Genomic DNA, 7,687 nt, shown 5'->3' with positions numbered 1-7,687 from the left:
ATAACACAGCTTTCTTGTCATTTATTGCTTTTGAACTTCTCCAGCCAAAGAGGTAATTTCAGAAAACTGCTCTTCTACAATTATTTTTCCTTTCCTCTTAAATGTTGTTTTTTCAAGCGCTCTCCCTTTCAGAACCCAGCACCCTGGCCGTTGACACTACTTTCAGCAAATGCCCCACAGCGGGGGTAACCAATGACATGTTTTAGTTTTGAAAACTTAAATAAACACGGAAAGAAAACCCGAGGAGCAGAAGCCCCCCCCCCCCCCCCCAGCCTTTCCGAGCCGCGTCGTGGCTGCGATGCTTCCCGCGCTGCGGGCCTTCCGGGCTCCGCCAGAAATGCCCAGGCGGCTCAGTGTGGTCTCCGAGCCGAGAGCTGGTCGAAGAGGAAACACAAATAGTTGGTTTGACGATCTCCAAGAAGAGAGTTTCCCTCTGGCTTGACTAATATTTGACAGATCCGCCCCACCGCGCCTCTTGGCATCTCGGTTTTGGGACCCCGGCGGTTGCCAAGAATTCTTGCAGGGGCTGGAGCCCCGAGGCCGGGGACCGCGCGGAGCCCGGGTCCGGACGGAGCCTCCTCTCCCTCGCAGTGCGCGCACGCCTGGAAAGGCGGGATTTAGAGGCGGCGATGCTGCGGGAGACTCTGCAGTGGCAACGGGCCCCAGAACGGTCCCGCCTCATTCGCCCTAGTGTGTGTGCCTCGCAAGTCCCTGCCTGGTAAACCGCCACCAGCTTCGGCGCGCGGCTGTGGCGCGGCCGGGGTCGTGAGCGGGACGGGAGGGCCGGGTCGGCCGGGTCCGAGTGCAGCCCCGGGCCGGGCGCGCCCCGCAGGCTCCAGGCACACGCCCCTCACCTGGGCGAGGCAGGGCGCGCAGGCGCTCAGCGCTGGGGCCGCAGCCGGGAGCTTCAGCCCGGCGCCCGCCAGAGTTGGACAGTTCCGGGGCCGCGCCGGGCCGAGCTGTCGCCGGCGCCGCTGTCGCCACCGCCACCGCCACCGCCCCGGCTGCAGCAGATAGCGGGAGAGCGTCTGCGCGGAGCCCCAGCGCAGCGCCGGCGGGATCGCCGCAGCCGCCGGAGCTCGAGCAACAGCTTCCCGGCTGGAGGAGCCACTGCCCCACGCGCCAGCGGCCCGCGCGCCGAGGTAAGCTCCGAGCGCCCAGCCCGGCGCCCCTGGGACCCGCGCCCCCTTCCCGCCCCAGCCCGCCCGCCTCCTCCCGGCGAGCGGACCCCGGGGCGCGCAGCCAGAGAGAATGGCGGGGAGCTTCCTCCCACTGGAGTTTGCACTTTGTCCGGCGGTCCCACTTGTAGAGGAGGATGCCGAACCGCCGCTTGCGGGGCTGGGGCGTGAGGCTCCTGTGAGCCCCTGGAGTTAGGAGTAGGTCGTGGAAGCCAAAGGAGTGAAGGAATCCCCAGTGTGGGCTCCGGGGCTCTGATTACCAAGGACGAGGGGGAAAATGGAGAAGGGAAGAGGACAAGGAGAATGCCCCTCTGTGGTTAGCCGCAGTGCCTCCGCCACCTGGGCGGGAAGTTTGGGGCTGGGCGTCTCTCTCTTCATTACGGGGAGATGGGTAGTTTGGGGAGATGTGGGAGGAAGATAGGAGTCAAAACTTGGGGTTCTGAGAGTTCTGCAGCTGAAAGAAGGTGAAATGGGGGCGGAGAGGCAGAAAGAAGGTCCCCAAAGTTTGCACTTGCTGGGAGCCTGGGGTGGGGTGCAGGGGTGCCCGGTGAAGGTGTCGGTGCACGTCAGGAGGACACTGTGGGACTGCGGAAGGGACAGGGAGAAGGGGAGGAGGAGGACCATCTGCTTCGCCGCTGTTATTTGCGGGGGCCCATGGGGGAAGAAGGGAGAGCTGGCAGGACGATGTTCCCCAAATGTTTCCCCAGGCTCTGGAGGACAAACAATTTTTATGGTGAACCTGGATGACGGAGTGTTGTAGTCTTTCAAGGAAAATAAATTGCCATCAAGCCCTCGGCCCCCATGAGTACAAAATAAACACAGTTTTGGAATGCTCTCAGAAGTTCTTGGATTAGGAAACGTCATCTTCATTTTCTTTATTTTCGGTTTTGCTTTGCTCAGGAGCATCACACCAAGGTGAATGCAAACTTTGTTAAGATGTAGCAAACGATGCTCAAATAGAAGAAGTAAAACATTCGTGTTATGTAGGGTCCAGCTTCAAGCTTGGAGACTGGCAGCTTCAGAACAATGCATGAAACTGTAGAAAATGCATTTATCAAATTAAAAACAAGGCTTTTCATAAAGTCAGTAAGCTACATCTCAGATAAAGTGAAAGGTTTTGGCTTGAAAGAGCTCCCTTAAATATTTCAGGGCCCTATTTCACCGGTTTTCATAGTCCTTTCATCTTATTTTGACGCCATCTGTTCATTGAGTATGTGTTGTCCCTTCCCTGTGCTAGATTAATGCCCTTAGAATGCAAATGCTGTATTGGAAGTTCTGTTGTTACTTGAGGCTCTTAAGGTAGAAAAAAAAAATGTTTATTTACTCAAAAGTGTTGGTTGTAGTTCAGATTCTCTATCCCCATAAATCAAATATTTGTGGATTTATAATTCACACTGCTACTCATTTCCAAAAGTGATTTGAGGAAGCTTGGAATGAAAACCACAAATCAAATAGCTATTCTTGTAGATCTCCTTGACCTCTCTTGGATGCATTTGTAGTAAAATGCTTTTGCGAAGGTGAGTTCTAACAAAGGAAAAATTCCTGCTCTCCCTGGAATCATCCTAGTGATATCAGTGTTTTGCAGCATAATTCCTATGTATTTCATTTACATTATATTATTTTACATTACGTAAGTCATGATGTCTTTATAGAAGTTTAACGACTAAGCAGCATCTATATTAAAGAAAAGTATGTCAGTATTTTAGAGCATTTTACCAAACATACGGATTCACAGAGCAAAAAGAGAACAGTGAACTTAATCTATCTTTCTTGAACTGAGGCAGAAAGGAAACCAAGGGAGGTGTCTCCTTTGCCATCAAACCAGAGAAGGAACTGTCAATTAGTACTTGTCACCCAAACATGGACAATTAGTGAGACCTGTCAGCAGTTAGAGGATAACTTTACCTACCAAGTGTTAACTATTATATGAGGATTTATAAAGCCTTATCAGGTGTTCTCAGCTCTCTTTTTTCTCAGCTTAATGACCTGGCTCAGGGAGGGGAAAAAAAAAAAAAAAAGCCCCCAAACACCCACCTCCAAAAGGTAAAATGTCTCCATATCTCTGTAGAGTAATGCTGTGTGGAGCTCCCATCATAGAAGAGATAAGAATCTTAAATCCCTCAACTGCCTCCCTTTAGATTTTTTTTCTTCCAGCTGAGTTTGAAGATATCATTGCACGATTTTTAACAGCAGCAGTTTATATGAAAAAATATGAACAAATAGTTTACTTCTCACAGGAGTAATTGCTTCATTTATGAAAATCTTTGCTCACAGAAGAGCAAAATTGGCTTTCTGCTGTTCCTCTAAGATCCTATATCTTCCAAGATCTAAAGAACAATGAGCATGTATGTTCCAGTTTCCCACTGCTTTTCCCCTCTATGGTTTTATTGTAAACCCCCCACCACCATCTCACCATCTCTATTTTGCCATCCCCCCCGTCCTGTGTCTATCCCTGGGTGTCTCAATATCACCTTTTCATCTTTCCTTTGCTTTTTTATTTTTTTCTGCAGTTTTCTCTTGATCCTCTTTGCTTTATAGATGATCTCTTTTTTGCATGTTACTTTTTATTCAGTGATGTCCTTTTATTAGTGCTGGATTATTTTCCCAAAGTGGTATTCCTATCCCTACTGTCCCTCCTAAATTTTATATTGACAATTTGAATCATCTGCAAGATGCCTCTGTATTCCTCTTAAGTGCCTTAAACAGGTTTAAACTCTAATTGACATCTTTCTTCTTACATGAAAGGGGGTGGGTCTGTCAATTTCTGTATTTCTCTCCATCACCCAGGACCTTCCCAATATCATTGATTTCCTATAATTTTATATATATGTGTGTGTGTGTGTGTGTGTATGTATGTGTGTATAAATTTTCTAATTTTCTATAAATTTCCTATAATTCACAGATAAACCCTATGGACTTGATGACTTATGATACCCGCTTCTCCACATTTTTATTCCTATAGGGACTATCTTTCTTCAGACTCTTAACTGTTTCTAGAGACTCTCTTGATGTCTTCCTGACTAGTCTCTCAGATCCAGTCTTTCTCACTTCCAATCCATCTTATACTTGGTTTGCAGAATAAACTTCTTAAGGCAGAGCCGAGCTCAATCACTGGCTAATAAACTTTTCTCCAGTGCCCCACCAAATAACATATAAACCTCATCTCTGACATCTTAAGACCCTTTGCAGTCCAGGCCAAAAATGGCTTCACATTTTTACTTTGACTTCATTCATTCATTCATTCATTCATTCAATGAATATTTGATTGCCTGCTGCATGCCAGAAACAGCTATAGGTATGCCTTGTGTATTAGCTCAGTGGTATGCTGCACATTTTATTTTTCAATGGTGGGATCCACTGTTAAAATATAATCTTATGGGCCCTAGCAACCCCACTGACCTCTACATCCCTACCCTTCGTAGTCTCTGAGGCATCATCACAGAGTCCCAAGTCTCCTTGAAACAGTTTGAAAACACTGCTTTGGCAGAAGGCAGTATTCCCTCAACACACAGCAGGCTTCTGAGTTCTGCATCTTTGCTTATGCTGTTCCCTCTTCCTAGACTCGGCCCTCCCACTTCTGCAGAACCATTTCTACCTGCGAGAGAGTCAGTGCCATTGCTGTGGCATCTCCGAACTCCAGGACTCCAGTGTTTCCTCCTCCAAACCTTGTAACACTTTGGTAGGCATCTTCTTGGAGCACAGGCCAAGTTGTCTCCCTCATTTTCCTGTGCCTTTTGCATTCTCCCCTCAGGGCATCCTGCCAACCATGCCTAACCTCAGGCCTTCATTTCCTGAAATACCCAGCTGAGGGCCTGGCAGGTTGTGGGACATCAGCAAGTAATTTAATTAGACTGAATTCTACATAGCTCTCTAGTCCCCACTTGGGCCTGTGATAGCTACTTGTTTTCAGGATTCAGTCTCTTACAGTAGAGCCAGTGCTTCTCGAATTTGAATATGTATCTTGATCATGAGGAGATCTTATTAAAGTGCAGAGTCTGGTTTAGCAGGTCTGGGATGGGGCCAGAGGTACTGCTTTGCTAAGGAGTTTCCAGCTTATGTTGAAATAGCAGAACCTTGAACTTGAGCAAGGTAGTAGATGTTACTTCACAGTTTGGGGAGTTTCTGGCAGCCCCAGCTCTCTGTCTGGTGGTTTTCCTCCAGTTAGTGTTTGCTTCCATATTACTTTGTATCCTGGAAGTATTTTAGGCCTTGACATGCTTCCCAAACCAAAATGGAAGATGTGGTGATGCCCTTAAGTTTTCTTTATTTTGCTGACCCAGTGTTGCAATGGCTAGTTCTCCCTCTTGTATTTTTCTCTGGCCAGTTTTATTTCTTTGTTGTATATTACTTCTCATTTTACCATTATATCCAGACTGTGGTGGTTCTCCTTGCTCACTCTGCTATGATTCTTTTTCTTTCCTGTGCTCTCTTTGGTTCTTAAAATTCAGATGCCTTGGCTGACTCCCTGCCCCAACTGTTTTCCTATTGCTTCCAAAATTATCTGTGAAAGGAGCACTGAAATCCGGGGCAGGAGACTCCAGTTCTCACTCTGCCTTTACTGTGAGCATGAGATATTGGGCAAAGCTGTTTCTTTCTGGTCTTTTCACTTGTGGATGGAGGTTGTGGATTATACAACTCCTGGCATCTCCTTTAGCACCAGGAGATCTTCTTTACCCCGTGAGATCTTTTCGTGGGGCAGAAGGAGCAGGTTGGGGGAGGAAAGAAGGATCATGTGGTGCTGGTGATGCTGGTGTGGGCCCTCATCTAATGTTTCTGTTTTAGATAAACAATTTGAACTTTTGTTCTTGCACCATTCAGGGACTTATGTTTCTTAAGAAAAAAAGAGCAACAACTATACCTTGGGGTTTGCAAATCCTGTTGTTCTCAACCCTGGATTCACACTAAAATCAATTCAGGAGCTCACAGAAAATAGTGGTGTTGTTAGCTCATTTCAAGGGAATGATTTAATTTATCAGTATTTTTGAAATGTCCCCAAGTGATTCTGATTTCCAGCATGGGTGGAGAACTTCAGTGTCTGGTCTGTAAAGGCTGCTTGGAATGATGGTTAAGAGCACAGTATTGTGCTGAGTCAAATCCTGGCTTTGCTACTCAACAAATTTGAGAGCTTCAGGGGGTTACTTCATGTCTTAGAGCTTCAGTTTCTTTGTCTGTGAAATGGGTTGACTTTGTTATTGTGAGGTTAGACAGGCGCCATCAGTGGAATACTATGCATATTGTGGTTGTTGAAGAAAGAGTAGTGGTTGTTTATCCTGATACCATAACAATTTAAATCCACTGAATTACTTAAGGGTCATTTTGCCTCAGAGCTAACAGTCTCCTTGCCCCCTGTTCAGTTTCTAGGTATTCTGCATAGTATAATCACTTTGAGGAGAAATTTATGAGCTTATTTTTCAGAAGTCAGTGAAAAAAATACGGAAGAGGGCATATATATTAATAAAAACCAACCACCCTTGTATTTTTGATCCATTTGGTGCCACATCAACTCTATGATCTCATAAATAGCAGAGATAGATTAAAACATATATAAACTGATACACAAAAGATGGCCAGGCTTTCATACCTACGTCATGAAAAATGCTTTTGCTCTTTAATAAAGACAGTTCTGTCACCAACAAATAGAAAGGGTTGAAATTCATGGGTCTAAGAGAGCATTTTATTTTGGAAATAAATATAAATGGGTTAGGCGTTTACATTTCTGAGTTTATAATGGGAAATGGAATTTAAAAATTAAAAAGCGCACACAAAGTGATAATCTGTCCTGTGCAGGCTAAATCTAAATCAACCCTTTCTTCTCTTTTTTTGGCTGAGATTCCAGAACAGCCGTTATGCTATAATGTTATCATCATATCAGCAAAGCAAAGATTGGGTAAATGGATATAACCCATATTAACTGAGGACCCACAGACCTTTTTTTTTTTTTTTTTTTCCTGTATACATCTGAAAACAAGTAAAAGGGTGCTTAGTAATTCCAGTGGGCCTGGCCTAGGTACCTCACAGCAAACATCAGGGGTTGTCATTATTGATGGCCTTCGTGCATAAAAGAAAGACTCCTGGAGACAGCGTCTCACTTTTTTCTCTTAGAATGAAATGTTTCATTTCTGTATTATTTACTTTTTGATCAGGAAAAGTATTTTTAATTAAACTGATAAAACTTTTCCAAAGTTTATTTTTCATATTGTGGTGTGTACTTTTTAAATAGCACAATTAAGAAGATACTATGACATTTTAGGGGCGCCTGCGTGACTCAGAGGGTTAAGCCTCTGCCTTCAGCTCAGGTCATGGTCTCAGGGCCCTGGGATTGAGCCCTACATCAGGCTCTTTGCTCAGTGGGGAGCCTGCTTCCCCCTTTCTCTCTGCCTGCCTTTCTGCCTACTTGTGATTTCTCTCTCTGTGTCAAATAAATAAATAAAATCTTTAAAAAAAGATACTATGACATTTTAAATTTTTTTTTTTAATTTTTTATTTTTTATAAACGTACGAGAAGAATA

At 45.3% G+C, this 7,687-nt stretch overlaps 1 protein-coding gene across 5 annotated transcripts in view; it reads left to right on the top strand.

The window, feature by feature from the left end:
- Positions 1-326: 326 nt before the first annotated feature.
- ZNF385B (zinc finger protein 385B) overlaps positions 327-7,687 on the top strand; it is a 400,466-nt gene continuing 393,105 nt past the window's right edge. For 2 of the 5 annotated variants that reach the window (XM_059394260.1, XM_059394259.1), the window contains exon 1: positions 330-1,142. The gene's annotated coding sequence lies outside the window, so the exon portion shown is untranslated. Of the gene's footprint in view, positions 1,143-7,687 lie in introns of all 5 variants that reach the window. The other 3 variants (XM_059394258.1, XM_059394257.1, XM_059394261.1) reach the window with 3 other exon arrangements.

This window comes from Mustela nigripes, chromosome 3 (genome assembly GCF_022355385.1).
Source record: "Mustela nigripes isolate SB6536 chromosome 3, MUSNIG.SB6536, whole genome shotgun sequence".
Lineage (NCBI taxonomy): Eukaryota > Metazoa > Chordata > Mammalia > Carnivora > Mustelidae > Mustela > Mustela nigripes.
This window is presented reverse-complemented; position numbering and strand designations above follow the sequence as displayed.